Raw genomic sequence first — 18293 nt, 5'->3', positions numbered from 1 at the left:
ACACAAACACACACACTGCTCCTCCTCCTCCTTCTTCTTACTGTAAATGCAGCGCTCACACTCATGTGGAAACCATGCAGACGCATAAACACACACTCACACATAGACGCACACGTTGGTGCTCGGGCTGCACTGCCTGTCCACTCTGGCTAAGGTCAGGGTTGGGTTAAAATCAATTCTGATCAATTATTAAGACCCTCTTTTGGTATCTTAGCAGGGCTAAGAAAAAAAAGGAAACCAGTGGCTTCAGCTGATGGAGTCCACTCTCCCTGTTGCTGCTGGACAACATCCAAACCCTAAAATCAAGAAACAGGGAGAAAAGTTGGGGTAAATCTCTGGGTGACTTTATTCATGTCTTTTTTATCCATGGATTGTAGATTCAGTAGAAAAAGAAAGAACAAAAAAAGCTGAAGGCCCTGGTTACAGCTGTAAATGTCTTAGTGTTCTGAACCTAATGGGTTAAAAGTCCTCTCTGTGTCACATCCTCCTGTTCTCACTCACAAACTGTCAAACACAGCAGCCTGAGGGGGGACTCAAGGTTTCAAAGACCCCTCTGGACTCTCTAACAAAGTCCTGGTCTCAGGAGGCAGTTAGTCACAAAAACTGTATTGACCTGAGTAAAAGAGACTTGTTTTTTCTACTTCACATCACAGCTGGTCTGCGTTGTAAGCGTGCTGGGCATAACGTGTCACAGCTCTATGGAATTATACGAGGAGGTGAAGTGATTGGTGCACTGTTATCTATCTATCTATCTATCTATCTATCTATCTATCTATCTATCTATCTATCTATCTATATATATATATATATATATATATATATATATATATATATATATATATATATACAATTTGTTTTTATTTTGTTTTGTTTTGTCTTTGTTTTTACCTTTATTTATTTCATGTCATTGACAGAAATTTACCCTATGAAATTGTTCAGCCACCCATCTTCCAGCATGGAGCATGTGCAGTTGCTACTCTGTCTTTTAAGTTTTTTTGGAATTACACAATAATAATAATAATAATAATAATAATAAAAATAATAATAATAATAATAATAATAATAATAATAATAATAATAATAATAATAATAATAATAATAATAATAATAATAATAATAATAATAATAATAATAATAATAATGGTAATAATAATAGCAAAAACTCTCCAAACATTGCTGGACCTGGTGGTCTGTGTCTTACATGTAGTGTGCATCCTTCCCCCATCTTGATTTGACTCACGCTGTGGGAAAAAAACAACAACAACAAAAAAATAAAAAATAAACACTCTAACTGTAAAAATGAAATCCATCTTAGAAATATATTTCTCGTTTGTGTGCCCTGTCAGTGCTTTAACAGAAAGTTTTATTAGACTCACCTTTCTCCTCACTGCTTGCTGAAGTGATGTCTTCACAGACGTCTGAAGAAATCCGTCTGTGATTTTGTGTAAAGGTTGACTACGTGTAGCTTTGGTCACATGTATAATAAAATCATGATGTTTGTAACCCGGGACATACTTCTCATGTTAACCCTTACCTAACCACAGACTTTATAAAATATGGATATAGTCCCTGTGACATCCCGTCCCTCATTTGTTTATTTCAGTGCATCAGCCCATCCAGGGGCAGACTGTAAATGCTGAACTCAGCCGGGCTTCTTTGGAGTTAGTTTGACATTAAGAGACGGGCCTTTGGCCTCTTTACAGACAGCTACAGGGTGCCAGCCTTTCAGTCAAAGTCAGCCATTCGTCTAAATCTGATTACTTAAAGTAACAAGTTGCCTGTGCACATCTTAAATGGTACCAAAACCATCTTCATTAACGAGTTAGAGGTGAGAGTTTCCAGCGTAATAGCCCAGTGATTTTAAGTGTCCCTCCACAGAGGACAGTGTTTTTGTAGCTGTGTTAGTTTTCGATCACACCAAACATTAGAGTTTTGTGTTTCCCCCGTGTGCTGAGGCAAATCCTGGCGGTCAGTGGTTCCACTCCCAGCCACCTGTCTTTGCTGCATGTAGTCCTCCATTCTGCCCATCCTCCCTTCATTCTGAAGTCCTCCATCCAAAACAGCTTAGAAAACATGTGATGGATAAATAAGTATGGTCATATTATATAAACTTTATCAGCTGCTTTTTGACACTTTGAAATTCTTTGAAGCTGGACCATGAAGTTCACTGCCTGGTGTCCTTCCTCCAGCTGAGGACATGTCAGGGTGGGGCCGTGCTGACCCAGATGGGGCCAACTCCAATCAATGCTGCCGCATCTAAAGTGTGATCATTTAAGACAGACAGACAAACACACATAAACACACACACACATACACACACCCACACACTGAGTTAGGACAGCCATGCCTTGGTCGATGGGCCCCTGGGCTGGTCTGGAAAGGCGTCACATCTTAGAAGCATGTCGTTCCAGCCTGATGAGCAATCTGCCTCATCAAAAGACCTTTATCCAAATCAATAAGGCTTTCGGCAAGGGAGCCCTGCACCGCCTGTCCACAGTCCCCACTGCACGCGCTCTGTGTGTGGCTGTGGGTCTGTGTGCACTCAACAGGGGATGTGATGCTGTATGTTCATCGTCCATGCCAGATGCAACATTTTCATTCAGAGCTGTACACGAATAATGAAGGAGAGGGTGTTATTTCTCTGTGCTGATGTCTGCATTCACATTTTATATTTGCCATTTCAAGCTCAGCTGTGGGCTCTAGTTGAGTAATGTTTCTTTTTTTTTTTTTTTTAAGTCACCTTAGAGGCCTTTGACCTGTCAAGAAGCGTTTCAACTTTTTAATATTTGCTAGCTAAATATCCAAAAATCAAATGTATATTGACCAAATAGCAGAAAAAAAGGGGACATCAAGCTCTTTCTTACCTTGTCTTTCAACTTGTCTTTGCCCACTTGCTGTTCGTGCTGGATCTAGTGATGGAAATAACCATTAAAATACAACGCTAATTGAACATTTTCCTCTATCGCTGAGGTATTTTAAACTGTATGTTTACTCAGTAGTTCTACGGGATTAGAATTTCAGAATCACCCCCTGACGTCAGTTTTTGGTGTGGTGCATTGGATCAGGAAAAGTGAAGCCTGTAAATAACTTGATGTTTCTCATGTTTCTGATTGAAAACACTGCACAGACACAGCTAACTGTACATTCTGATAAAAGAAGTCGTCCACATCTGGCTACAGTCAAACAATATGCATTGAAAACTTAAGGATATGCAGAAAAATATTAATTGTCCTAAAACTACAAAGTAACTACGCAAAAGCTCATTTCTAACTGAGTCACATCCCTGATGAATGTTCATCAAGATATGAACATGTGCTCTGAGACAGTGCGACAGCACTGACCTGCTGCTCCCAGAGAAAGACTCCAAATCATAAATAATATTGTAATATTATTTGTAATAATATTGCAAATAAAATTGTTTTCGATGACTGTGTAAATACAAAAACTACCTAAGAAGAATGGACTGTTTTCTTTTATGTCTCCATGTTTTTGATCCAAAAAAACCAGACAAAGATACTTTTTTGATCGCGTTCATCCTGGGCGCTCCATCCTCTGATCGTCTTTATGATCTCTGGCGTCTTTTCCCAGGATTGCGCCATTCTTTCTCTATAAACTACAGGGACACATCTTCAGTTTGAGTGTGAGCTGCCTGAACTTTTCTGACTTCCAGCGACTCGCTATGCCTCTGTCATCTCACATCTTCTCCTCATATCCATGCTGATCACACATCTAAAGAGCGCACAGCTCTCACCCACTGTAGTTTAAGAGCAGGGTTTTGATTAACAAGCTCCTCCAGACCCCGCCTCTAAAAATGTCAAAAGCAGCGAACACAGACATTTTAACTGCACTGACTATATATATATATATATATATATATATATATATATATATATATATATATATATATATATATATATATATATATATAAATATTAGTGCTGTCAGGCGATTAAAAAAAATAATCAAATTAATTACAGGATTTGTAATTAATCAATCTAATTAATCGCATTTTAATCTCATATCTGCTAACGGTCCCAAAATAAAGAATTTGAATTCCAGGACATTAACATAACATTAAAAGACATTTAAAAACATTTTAAAATAAGGTGGGAATATATACAACACATTTTTAGGTACCCTGAGGCATAAGGAACACATGAAAAAAGTGTTATGGTTCTATCTTTACAAAATCTACACAGTCCTGCACCTAAGATAAGCTGATTTGATTTTTAGGACGGTTTTTGCTTCTGTTCACATTTTTACTCGATGTGGACTCAATTTTCGCTGCAATATGAACTTCTATACTTCTATGAGGTCAGGAGAACCAGGGCTAAAGGGTAAAAACTGTGAGGAACTATGTACAAAACACTTTATTTTCAGTTTAACATGCTCTGAACACACAAACTGTTGCTGAATGGTGCAGAGCAGCCCCAAGCTGAAACATGACACCAGGAAGATGGAAGGAAATTTTCAAAGAATTCTTTAGATTTAAATACAAAACATTTATCGATCATTCAGGGCTTGTTTGATGCAGTAGAGAGTGTAAAATGACCTGTTTTTTACAGAGTTGAGCTAGAGCAAACGGTTGATTTTCTGTAGATTTTCAAAAAGGACGTGTGAATAAACAAGATGTGGACGGCAGTCCCCTTAACAGCGCTCTCTCTTCCCCCAGTTCGTAGCATGTTGCTGATGTCAGGTGTGATACATTCAAGGACCGTCGGAAATTTGAAAATCTGATGAGAACACCACTTTTTCCATGTAGGACAAACGGTTTGTAAATTCTAGACATTTGAAAAAAAGTGCGTCTTTAAATGCCTCGTGTGTTTGGGATCCAGATTAATCCGCGTTAATTTTTATAACGCATTAATTTGCGGTGTTATTAATTAATCTAATTTAATCGTTAAAATGACAGCCCTAATATATATATATATATATATATATATATATATATATATATATATATATATATATATATATATATATATATATATATATATATGTGTGTGTGTGTGTGTGTGTGTGTGTGTGTGTGTGTGTGTGTGTATACTTCACTGGTAGAGCATTTTTTTGAGTTGTCATATCTCTTTGAAACTATGATGAACTGACAATTTTTTCTGAAATTTGTGGGGTTTGAAATTAAATTGAATTTAAAGCCCTTGCATTAAAAAAGTGGAAGTCTCAGTGCTAAAAAAGGAGGGGAAGTTAAAGTGTTAGGATCACTTTTTTGGTGGTGGTTGAAACACAAAAATCTGTAACCCAATTCAGCACTGGCTCTGAACTAGTCCTGGAGCTGGCTTGGTGGAATAGTGGTATTAAGCTGGTGGCAAGACTATCCTCTGGGGGCACAGAGAGTTTAGCTATGTATATTGCTTTCTAACCTTTTGTAGCAGAACAAGGTCATGTCAAAGAAATCTTATTGCCATAATCAGGATTATTCCAAAGTTTACACGTTTTTAATAAATCATAGGGTTAACATGAGCAATAGTCGCCTGCAGCAACAGAATGGGATTAAGTATCTTATGGCTTCAGCGCATAAACTCCAGGCTAATGGACGTAAAAGGGACACTCTTTGATTTGGTGCAGCCTTGTTTGAAAAGGGCCTCTTTTATTTTTTTCTGGAGAAGAACATAGATGTTTGTTCCAAGTTGCAGAGTAAAGCGTTCAATTGTTGAACTGCTGGTTCTACCACTAACAGAGAAGTCATTCATTTACCTCCTCCAGAGCCTCATTATCCATCTGAGTCGGACTCCCCATGACTGCTGATCCTCTCCATAGAGGATTAGAGGAGTTTCCTTTCAATTTCTCATAAAGATATAAATGACAGTGTTTGTGGTTGTGTTTTTATAATCTGAGCTCGTCATTATATGATGATAAATTACCATTCTCCCCGACTCGTCAGCTCGTCAGCCATTACAGGAGAGCTGTGAATTCATCTCTTATCTTGCTCTTTCCACAACTCCCGCAGGGGGCCGGCTAATTAACCTAATAAAAACACTAACCATTTTCCTAAGGTAAATTGAATTGACTTGTCAATGGTGTATGTCAATACACATAAGGAGCATTACTACTTAGCGGGAGGAGCGTTAAAGGTGGCCTGGTGAGCGTGCACAGAAAGCCTGGTAGATAAACTGGTGTACTCGGATCCTTGATGGTGATCTGCCCGCTCGATTACATGTGTGGGATCAAATTAGTCCAGAGTGAATTTCGGATAATCACTCTTTGTGTATCCAAGTGTTTTATTTTTTTGTTTTATAAAAGATTTTTTTTCATCCATTCCCCAGGAGAAGAAGTTGTGTTTGAGAAGTGTGGATAACAGAAAATAAAAGGAATAACAGGATAAATGTGATAGTGAAAGGTTTTCTTTTTTTCTTTAATATTTATTAAATTTTGCCAAAATGACACAAGATGATTAGATATAAAATAACCCATTACATTCAAATGTAAAGTCAAATATATATATATATATATATATATATATATATATATATATATATATATATATATATATATATATATATATATATATATATATATATATATATAAACATTCTGGTAGCTGTTTGAGAATCAAGTACATTTTAAAAAATTTTGTTCATTGAGTTTGTTTTTTTTCCTTTTTCCTTATTCAAAAAATATTTGTTAAGATTGGCATTTTTTTATTATTATTATTATTATTTTTTTGTGAGGTGTCAAAACCACATCACCAACATTGTCTTTAAAAGAGCAGATTTTCTGAATATTTGGGGAATAAGACACTATCTTCAGCCAAATGTTCAGCGAGCAGTTTATAGGTGCATGTGTTTCTAAACTTTTAAACGGGGCATTTACTGTCTTTAGGAATTTCTTGGCCTTTAAAAATAAACTCTGTCCATTATTCTTTAGAAATATAGGAATCATTTAGTTCAAATTTTTAAGTTCAAATTTCCATTATTGAGGGTAAGTGACCAAAACATAGGACATGAAAACATAGGTCCTACAATGAAAAAGAAAAAAAATAGACACGTTTTTTTGTTTTGAAACTCAAACTGAGAACCAATGGGTACTAGTTCGTTTTTAATTGTACAATCTGAGATTCAAACTAGCTTATTTTTGGAATATGGGATAAAATTATGTAACAGGGTTGAAATTGGTGCAAACACTTCATCGAACATCGAAAAAGCAAAAGCCCTTCTGTCTTAAGTAGTCACCAAAGGTTTGCATAGACAGCAGAGAAACACTGTGGGACAGAAAATAGGCTAACTGAAGTTCATACAGACCGCACTGCCCTCATGTGTTTTGGAGGAGTACTGCACAGTGATGCAGACACATGGACATCGAAGTCTGTAAAGCTCAGGATGGTGCGGACCAGAACGGTGCAGAGTCAAGTAAAAACCAGGCTTAAGTTCAAATTTAGAAAAACACATGGGAAAAAGAAAGAAATCCAAAACTGGAATCAATAAGTTTCTCTCTTTTGGACTTTTCCCATCCTCCTCCCTCTCTCTGTCTCTCTGTCTCCTCCTCTGCCTCAGCCTCCCACTGCCTTCCTGCCTCTTCCTGTTAATGTTAATAGCGCAGCTGATGTTTTAATAAATTAAGCTTGATTAAGAAGATTGTCGCCCTTTTGATTCTAATGGGGTCTTAAACAAACTCTACCATGATAGAATAATCATGAAAAAAAGGAGTGTGTATTTCAGTGTGTGGTAAAGTGTGTGTGTGGGCGTCATTGCCTCTGCTAGTTTCATACAGAGCGAGATCTTGAGTGCGTGTGTGTGTGGAACCGTCCGTTCACACTCACCGTGTCTTCATCAGGGACTGTTGAATGTACTCTGTGTGTGTGTGTGTGTGTGTGTGTGTGTGTGTGTGTGTGTGTGTGTGTGTGTGTGTGTGTGTGTGTGTGTGTGTGATGGTTTATGAGCCCTCTTCTGGCTCCACCATTAAGCTCCTTCCTCTGGTCCGTCCCTGTGGTGGTGTAATGACCTGCAATCAGCTCTGAGTGTATCTCCATTAAAAGGCCTTTTCCTTCCCGCCCTGCGCCGAGGCAAACGGCTCCGTTAGAGGAATTAAAGCACGCGGGAGGCTCAACTTCCTCTCTTGTTATTACAGATCTATAGTTCCTCTTACTACTACAAACCACCATGGTGCTGATGGTTTGGTTATTAAGTGGACTTTCCTTCCAGGAAATAGTTTTTACGCTTTATGGAGAGGAAATTTGAGCACATGAGCACATGAATGGACTGGCTTATGTAATGTAATTGTCTTATTACTCTAACTGGTAGGAACAGAAAAAAGATGGTGCATGCAAGAAAATCATTTATAAAGTACATATATTTGTTGAATGATTGTTGGTTGTTGAATATTAAGCCCGTAGACGCATGGTACAAATAAAGATAATAAACAGTGCTATTGTTTGTTTTGCTCATACAAAGACAGATGACACACAACTGTCTGAATGATCTCCAACAGGGGAAATGTGCAACACATACTCAAATAAAGCAAATTCAAAATCACATGTACCATAAGTCCAACAGCTAAACTGTGCTGCAAATTGGACGTGCTGCAAAAATTGAGCGTAAATCTAATGTAATAACCATTAGACGCCATGTGAGAGCTTTGAGAACAAAACACATCTAAGGCCTCGTCTCCTTCAACGCCACAAAGTCGCTGTTTGGACTTTTGCAGAGAGCAGCAAACATGGGACACTGAAAGGTGAAGAAAGTTTGATTCTCTGAGGAGAAAAACTGAACCTTGATGGTCCTAGTAGCTTCAACATTACTGACATGATGAGGAGATCCCACTGGAGATGTTTTCACAGTGGAGGAGGCGCCATCATGATCTGGGGCTTTTTCCTTCAATGGAACAATGGAGCTTCAGGTTGATTGAACGGCGGCTGGCTCTGTGGAGATGTTACAGGGGGCCTCCTTCATGACTGAGGGCCCTGGTCTGTGTGGTAATGACTGGGTTTTTCAACAGGACAACGCTGCAGGTCATAATGTCCGCCTGACAAAGGAAAAAGCTCAGAACATTTGTGGATGGATGGAGAGGAACGTTTACAGAAATGGACGTCAGGGCCAGACAGTGGATGATCCTCTATGAAGACATCTTCACCACCAGGAGCAACGTTCCCACAGCCTCCTGGAAACACTCGCATCAAGCATGAAGTGATCAACAAGAACAGGGGAAGCTCCTCATCACAGAGTCATTTTTTTTTTACCTTTAATGCCTGTTTTAGGGGGTTTGAGCTATTTTAAAGGCTGTGGTCTTAAACTTTTACACATGTGATGGACAGTCTTTCACTTTAACTTTTAGTTTGCAATAAATTGCTTACCCATTATTTATTAATTAATTTATTATCTATTCATCTTTGTCTTCTTCATTCTTACTCACTCCTGATTTTTTTTTTTTTTTTGTATTTTAACTCCTTGATGCCTGTTGTCGCAAATGTGGGACACACTCTGTCATATCTTGATGCAGCTGAAATGATCTTTGTATCGCGTTGTTACCTACACATACCAGAGATTGTATCAGATCCATCATGTCACAATATATTTGTCAGGGGATGAACTTCTCATGTCTATATACATAATATAACTTAGTTATAACTATTGTGTGTACTGTACTCGAATTTACAATCTCCACTTTATTGAACATCTGTAAGAATGCAAAAACGCATAAAGACAATCTATTTTTTTTATAACTTAATAAATTCAGGCAGCAAAGGGTTAAAACTCCACTTAGAACCTTTTTAAGATCCAACAGTGCAAATTCTAAACTCTTGCTACGTTTAAACTCTAAGCAAAATTAAAAATAAATAAATAAATAAATAAATATATAAGAAATAAAAAAAGGAAAAAGAAGCTTCTTGGTGAAATTCCTGGAGAACACTCCCTTGATTTCTTCAGCAGCCCTGAGCTCAAGGTGATTGGCAGCCCTTTGGTCTCTTTCTCTTAACCTCTCGACCCCTCCTCCAGTCTGTTTTTATACTCTACAGGGCTACGTTCAAGCAATTTCTCAACAATATATTAAATATTAATTTCAAGGGCACACACACACACACACACACACACACACACACACACACACACACACACACACACACACACACACACACACACACACACACACACACACACACACACTACTTTATAGAAAGAATGGGGCCTATTTGAAGTGTTGTCCTTTAAAAATGAGAGAGTCTAAATACAGACACTGATAATGTGGCTCAAACACAGGATACTTGACCATTTCCTCTTTATAACGCACACATGAAACTCCCAGTAATGGTCGAACCCTATTCATAAGAAATCAATACAATGTAGAGAGCTACCAGGATGATTAAATCATATTTATAATTCATTTCTCTGAAGCTCAGAATCTATTTTAGAGGAAGCACTTTTGGAAACATGTCCCCTCTCATGGTTACCCCGTCTTACTGTGGACTGTAGGCTCTTATCAGAGACAAAGGGCTTATTTTATCAGGAAGAAGTGACGTAGAGTGATTTATTGTGTGTTAACTGAACACATCACAGGTCACAGTATGAGTGTGTGTGTGTGTGTGTGTGTGTGTGTGTGTGTGTGTGTGTGTGTGTGTGTGTGTGTGTGTGTGTGTGTGTGTGTGTGTGTGTGTGTGTACATTCAGCTGCAAAACTTTAATGATTTCAAGCTGAACATGCATATGGTATCTACTATAACTAACCTTCAAGGTGAATAGTATCAAAAAAGGCTGAAACACCTTAGTATGAATTTGCCAGGGAGCACATTTATATTTGAAGAGTTCATTTGCAAAAACAGATAACTCCTTTTTAAAAAAGAAACTTTTTTAAAAGAAACAGCTGTGGCGCAAAGCGGTTTCTGCAACAAAACATGAGCTTTGATCCGGTTTCCAACAGGAGATATCGGCATTGTAAACAATGCAATACAAAGAGTAAATCACAAGCATCAGCTCATTTTTTTTCCAAATTCGCGTTTATCTGTTTTTGCAAATGAACTCTTCATTTTTTAATTGTTTATTTTATTTGAATAAATGTATTATTTTATTTTAAATATGCAATAGAACAGGCCTTCCCAATTATTATTTCTTCACACAACACAATATATAATTGAAAATCTTATGACGGCATATACCAATGAAACAAAGAAAAATAACAAAAGAAATGAATTACATATTTGAAAAGGAGTGACATAGCTTGTCAATTTTCACCCATTAGCCTTAACATGAATAATAATATACATTTACTATATGCCCATATGTACATATATATGTTCATAAACATATACATGTATGCATGCATATATACATATTTACATACCTATATATGTACAAATAGAGGTAAGAAGTAATTAGATACTCCACCTTAATGTTGAAAAAAATTGCCTTAGTTGACAGGGGTCGAGGGTTTGAACCCAGCTCCTGGTGCCACATGAAGTGTTCTTGTGTTCTTGAGCAAGACACTCAACCCCAAACTGCTCCCACTGTTAATCATTGTGTGTGGATGGGTGTGAATGTGTTAGCTAGAACTGATGATTCCCTACAGTAGAACTCTCTGCCATCAGTGTGTGAACGTGCTGTGGATGGGTGAGAGAGACTAGCTGTGTAAAGCGCTTTGAGTGGTCAGAGAGACTAGAAAAACACTCTATAAGTCCTGGTCCATTTATCATACACTCTTAAAACTTTGTGTGAGAAATAGAACATTTTGTTTCAGGCCCTGAAAGACAGTGTGTAACATGTGGTCAGGAATGCTCTGCTATTTTTTTTTTTACCGTCCAAGGTTACTAAGAACAGGTGTAACAATAAAAAAACCTGAACATACAGAAACTTCAGTTCTCTTCTCTAGCTGCAAGGTCCCTGCTTATATCATAACCATAGCAACATCCCAACCTCAGTGTTTCTGCTCAGTGCCAAGGCTGGCACATGCATGGAAATAAAATACATACTTCAATATGTTATAAACACACACACACACAAACACACACACACACACACACACACACACACACACACACACACACACACACACACACACACACACACACACACACACACACACACCACACACAGTGTGCACAATCAGGTGATCTAGATTTGATCCAGTTTGACATGAGCTCATACACAGGATACCACACAACACAAAGGTCTCCACAAATTAAAGGGATCCAACCAGTTGTTTTATTAGCACCCCTAAATGATGTAGAGACAGAGGAAACAGTCAAAGTAAATTTTAATTTAAGGTGAAAGAGTTTGAAGAAGGTGATCCAGAGTCAGAGGAGGGTTAGGAAGATCCAAGAGCAGTGCAGGCGAGAAGTGTGAAGCTATAGATGGAAGCAGGTGACAGTCCAAAAAGAGAGCATGGCAGCGTGGCAGAGATGGGCAGACCTACAGGACATACAGTGGAGGCACTGGAAAAAAGGAAGACAAAAAAGAAGTAGAGAACTTGCAGATACCCATAAAGGCTAGCGATTCAACCTCTATACCACGGGGAAAGTATTACAGTTCTCCAAGACCTCTTGATGCCTGTTGTCACAAATTTGCGACATACCCTGTCAGACCTTGATGAAGTTGAAATGACCTTTTTATCCCATTAAAGCTCATTGATTCATGTTCTGCTCATACCAAGGATTATACCAAATGCACTATGTTGTAATATATAGGTACCTCTGTTTAAATTTACTGTCTCCACTTAATTTAGCATCTGTAAGAATTAATTTATTCATTCACTCATTTTCTTATCCTGTTCAGGGTGGCGGGAAGGGATGGGTACCTTTCATATTAAAAAAAGATATTGTACCACTGCCCGGTACCTGGCAATCAGTAGCGGTACTCAACAATACCAATTTTCTGTACTTTTTTGTGTTTATGTAGTAAAAAATATCAATCTGTCTAATAATAAAGTATATTTCTTTTCAATTTAACATATTTATTCTTCAATATATTACCTTGTAATACTGTGTTCATGTCCAGCGTGGTAAATCACCTACTCTTCCACTCTCTCACAGTCACAAGGATACATTTAGGTACTTAAACATGGTACCTTTTGATTTTACGTGAATTGGTACCCGGTACTTTTGACAGAATTCGGTCGGTACCTATAAAAGTACCTAATTTGGTGCCCATTCCTCGTTGTGGGTGGTTGGAGCCTATCCCAGCTGTCATTGGGCGAGAGGCGGGGTACACACTGACACAGAGACAGACAACCATTCACACACACTCACACCTCGGGGCAATTTAAAGGGACTAATTGACCTAATGAACATGTTTTTGGACTGTGGGAGGAAGCTGGAGTACCCAGAGAGAACCCACGCATGCGCGGTGAGAACATGCAAATTACACACCGAAGGGCCCACGGGCCAAGCTGGGAATTAAACCGGTGACCTTCTTGCTGTGAGGCTGCAGTGCTAACCATTGCGCCACTGTGCAGCCCTTTGTAAGAATTTAGAAACACACATTTTTATTTTTATTTTTCATATGATTGTTACTTCATTCATGTTGTAAGGGGTTAAGAACGGGTAATAACTGCATGATGAGGAACAGGTGTGAGGGTGCAGGAGTGAGCCAGTGAGAAGTGAACTGCCCAAAACTCTGCACTGAACGTCAAAATAAGCAATGACCACACGAGGTGTTTGTGGGTTTTGAAATGCTTCAGAATGGTATCATATTGAGTGTATTCTGTAAGACTTGAAGCTGACAATTCAAGACTAAACGTCTCATTTAAGAAGTTTTCAAAAAAAAAAAAAGACGTGGAGTTCTTGAAGAGTCTGTGCTAACCCTCTGGTACCCTGTAGTATCTTTACTTGTTACACAGCGCAGCCTTCTCTTTCTTTGGTTTTAGAAAAATATCTGCCTCTGTCTGAATCACTTTGTTTTAGCCACTGTCTCTTTAAGGCTTCACAAACTCCCTTCTCTATGATTGGCCAGCCCCCTGGAAGCCAATCAGGAAATCCACATATGGTGACCACATTGTTTCTTCAAGTGTCATAAAAATCTGGTGAAGATCTGGTGCTGTCTTTAGAGCTGAGTGTTTGGATGAATTTACAGATTCAGGGATTTCTACGTCATATGAATAAGTAAAGGTTTGAAAATCTGCACACACCAAGTCTGAACATCCAGCATTGAAACTTTACATCAATGTTTAAAGTATAGGAAAGCAGAACACTCATTCTGTAGGTGAAGTAAAGAGAAATCAGTAAAAAAATCACTGTGCTGCCAACGTCTTGAGATCAGCTGTGGATTATGTGTCGCTGTATGATGCTAGAGGTTTTTATCTTGATGGCAGCTCTGGTGGTAAAGTAAAAAGTCTTAATAACAGTAGTTTAATCTAAACTGTATACCACAGCTCATCTATAAAACAAAGTTGCTTTCTTGTGGTGCTTGCTGTGAATCGCTGAACGAGGACTTGAACTGAAATCCATTTGTGTTTTTTTTTTCTGTCACTTTTGCAGCAACTCTTTGTTTCTCAGGTCCTCCTGAAAGAGTGAATGTGGATCTCAGTGAGAGTACCTGATTAAATAAAGGATAAAAGATGACTCCTACTCGCCTTGAACGCCCACGCCTGTCTTGTTTGTTTTTCTTCTCTGCCGTCATTCTTTCTACTTTGTCACCCTGTCACTTTCTTTGTGCTGCTGTTTGGATCGCCACTGTTGTCGGTGTGTCCACACATCGCGTCTATCTGGGTATATTTATCAGCATCAATGACCTGTGTGTGTGTGTGTGTGTGTGTGTGTGTGTGTGTGTGTGTGTGTGTGTGTGTGTGTGTGTGTGTGTGTGTGTGTAAGAGACAGAAAGAGAGAGGTATGCGTTCTACTCATCTGATTGTCTCAATATTATAGATTCCAGCTATCATTTAGCACTGTAGCTATGTGTGTGTGTGAACTATAGAACACACACACACACACACACACACACACACACACACACACACACACACACACACACACACACACACACACACACACACACACACACACTATTTTACATGTGAATTTAATACAAAGCAGTGGGGCTTTACAGTGTCTTTCATTTTTGATAAAAACAAACAAACAAACAAACAAACAAACAGTATAGTTTGAAAAAAGGAATAAAAAACTTCAGATCAACAAGTTTTATCCAGATTTGCACAGATTTCTCTTCTGAGCCAGCCTTATGGAGGAACCCTTTCATTTGACTGAAACAAAGCATGTTAGACACTTAATATCATTTGATATGTGTTAAACTGTAAAATGAAAACCAAGGACGTTATCATTTTCAGCCAATATTAACTAAAAAATATCCTATATCAGCCAACACCTCAAATTCCTCCAATTGAATAAACTGAGAAAAAAAAGCAGGCTGCTGCTTACTTGATTGAACTGCACATCAACTCTTTGTTACAGGTTGTTTACAGCTTATGGAATTGTGCAGTGTAGCAACAGCCCGCCTGTTTATTTATGTCCTGATCAGGGAATGAAGCTGCATAATGTTTTTGTACTTTTTGTGATTTTGTTTGTACAACAAATTAAGTCGTCACATATTTGGCTCCTGTTTAAAGTTAAATTTGACATCAAGGAGCAGTCTGTAAGGTACATGCAGATTAAATATTAAACCATTCTGTTTAATTAGGGTTTAATTGCTGCAAAGTTACACTTCTCATATGTTTCCTGCAAACAGAGCTTATGGTTATTGACTGTCAAATGTTTGAAATTGTGAAACTGGCCCAATTTTCACTGGTTGTTCATAATGATTTTTTCCAGGTTTTAAGTAGGATGTCTCTTTTGGTATTTTTTATTTTTCTTTTGAAAGCAATTGTCATTAATAAATATAGTTCAAGTGTATGTTCTTCTTAATTTGTACAAGAAATGAATGATACAAAACAAATGTAATAAGAGTATACATTATGGAAAAAAATAGAATACAAAAATACTTTATTCATCCCCGAGGGGAAATTCAAGGGGTCACAGCAGCATTTAGGAAAACAAAAGTAAGAAAGTGTATAGAAAGTGCAAAAAGGTCCACAAGAAAATAGATGACGACAGCCCGTCCACCACTCTCCAGCCCAGCCAGTCTCCACCTCCACAGGGTCCAGGACTGAGCCTCACCAGCAGTCTGTTCAGTCTCTGTCTCCTGGATCCTGTCTGCTCACAGCAGGCGAAGCTCCTCCAATGTGGCGCCGGTGTCCGATGTCAGCTCCATCAGCCACGTCCGTGAACCACTCTGCCCTTCGGCAGCCCCTCTGCCGCTGGGCTAGCACAGCTAGCTCATCCATCCCACCGGAGATAGATCCCACGTTCCCAACAACGATGGACGGAAGGACAGGTCCACGTCGTCACCTCCCAGCTCACACCCGAGAACCAGCAGGTCGTCCTCACCTCCTCCTCCTCACCTTGAGGGAAATCATCAAGCCCTACACTAGTTAGCATTGACATGCTACAGGCTGCTAACAGCTAATTTCACATGTTAACAATGCAGCCATGGTTACATGTAGGATCTCCAGACAAACAGGAGAAAAGTAGTAAAAATATCACTGAAGCCACAAAAAGTTTGGTGTCCATGACCAACGATGAACCATACAAAGTAATGATCCACTCCAAATACAAAGATGACGAAAAAGAGACAAAAAAAATTACAAGAAACAGACAAAGACGAGAGAGCTACTGCAACAGGCCGTACTTGGGCAGCGCCTAGCGACGAAAAAAAAAGAAAGAAAAAAAAACAATAATAATTACAATATACAAATACAAATACAACATGCCTCTCCCAATACAGGAGAGAGTTGATGTACTCTGCAATTATGAGTGTGAAAAAAAATGTGTGTATTAGGATTGGCTAAATGAGTTGTAAAATATCACGTATCGGATACCAGCAAAAAAAAGATCCAATATTGTGCATCCCTAGTTATCATGTAAGTGTGGAATTAGCATGAAGGGTACATGAACTTGTACTTACACAGCACTTCTCTAGACCTCCTGGCCACTCACCGTTACACTTCTCGTCACTTTCATGCCACAGTCATACACAGGGCAGAGGCTGTCATGAGAGTACTAATCCTGTTCCTGTGCATCCACAGGGTTCAGTGTCTTGCTGACAATCAACTTTCTGACAGAGTGACAACCCACTCTACCACTGAGCCACAGCTGCCCCACAAGCTTACTGCACCTTTTTTGTTTGGCAAGTGGTCTCCCTCTGGGTGAAACACTGCTTAGCTTAGCTTCCTCTGTGCTGTACAAAGATTCACAGGATAATGCTTTTAATGATGAATGCAGAGAGACTGCAAAAAAACATTGATTTCAGACTTTATTCTCTCACATGCATCCCTGATCCTTTTACAGAAAGGATGGAAAAGTGATGTCATCAGATGAATGAATCTTTAGCACCTACCCAGATATTTATATTTCAAATCTGGGCAAACTTAGCATTTCAAAATGTTTATATCTAGTTTAATAGTTTAAAAATTGGTACTCTGGAACACTAGTATACAGTATTTTGGGTTGGCCAATCAGGTTTCAAGTTGGCTGCCCAGTGAGAATGTAAGAAGAAGAAAAATAAGGGGACTCCATATTATACCATGTCATGGGAACAGTGTATAACAGCATTTATTACAGGTACCAAAATACCAAAAGTGACCCCTATTTCATCTTTTTTTAAAAATCTTATTTGTTATCATTTTTCATTTATCTATTTATCAATGTATATTTAAAGGGAAAGTGCAAATTCACAAATGTATCAACCATGTAAATATGCCAGACCAAGGGGGTAGAAGAGGTGGTCAGTTGGTGTAACTGATAAATGTTGACTGGTGTGACCAATGTTTACTCATAAATTCTGATATTGTTAAAAAAAAAGAGATGACTATGACTTGATCAAACCACTAAACTGTACTAAAAAAAAAAAAAAAAAAATCAAATGTTTTTTAAACCAACTAAGCCAAAATAGAAAGAAAACATGTCTGATACTGACCTGCTCAGTGCAACAAAGCTCATATTATCAAGTTTGATACACTTGCATAACTTCAAGGAAAGTCAATTATTCTATATTTGTCATGCTTTAATGGTTGCACCATTGAGACTTAAATGGGTCTGATTCCTCTAATTGATAAAAACTGTAGAAATTCCATACAAAATACTTTGACAAAAAAAAAAGTCAAACTACACATTCAAAAAACAAACAAACAAAAAAAAAATATATATATATCTCATGTGTTGTTTTAACACATTTGAAGCATATTTTTGATTTGGATGTCATACCAACCTTTCCATGGATAATGTTCATCCGTGTCCCCATCAAGTCAGAGCAGAGTTTTGTAATAATAGAAAGAAGGGGACAATGATATGAACAATACATTACTATG

At 38.2% G+C, this 18293-nt stretch overlaps 1 long non-coding RNA gene across 4 annotated transcripts in view; it reads left to right on the top strand.

The window, feature by feature from the left end:
* LOC141795336 (uncharacterized) overlaps window positions 1–18293 on the top strand; it is a 273641-nt gene that overhangs the window by 169711 nt on the left and 85637 nt on the right. The window lies entirely within an intron of this gene.

The sequence above is a fragment of the Halichoeres trimaculatus genome, unplaced genomic scaffold, assembly GCF_033239565.1.
Source record: "Halichoeres trimaculatus isolate MK-OKI-2021-1 unplaced genomic scaffold, fHalTri1.1 fHalTri1_scaffold_8, whole genome shotgun sequence".
Taxonomy (NCBI): domain Eukaryota; kingdom Metazoa; phylum Chordata; class Actinopteri; order Labriformes; family Labridae; genus Halichoeres; species Halichoeres trimaculatus.
The sequence above is the reverse complement of the archived record's forward strand: the minus strand, read 5'-3'. Positions and strand labels throughout refer to the sequence as shown.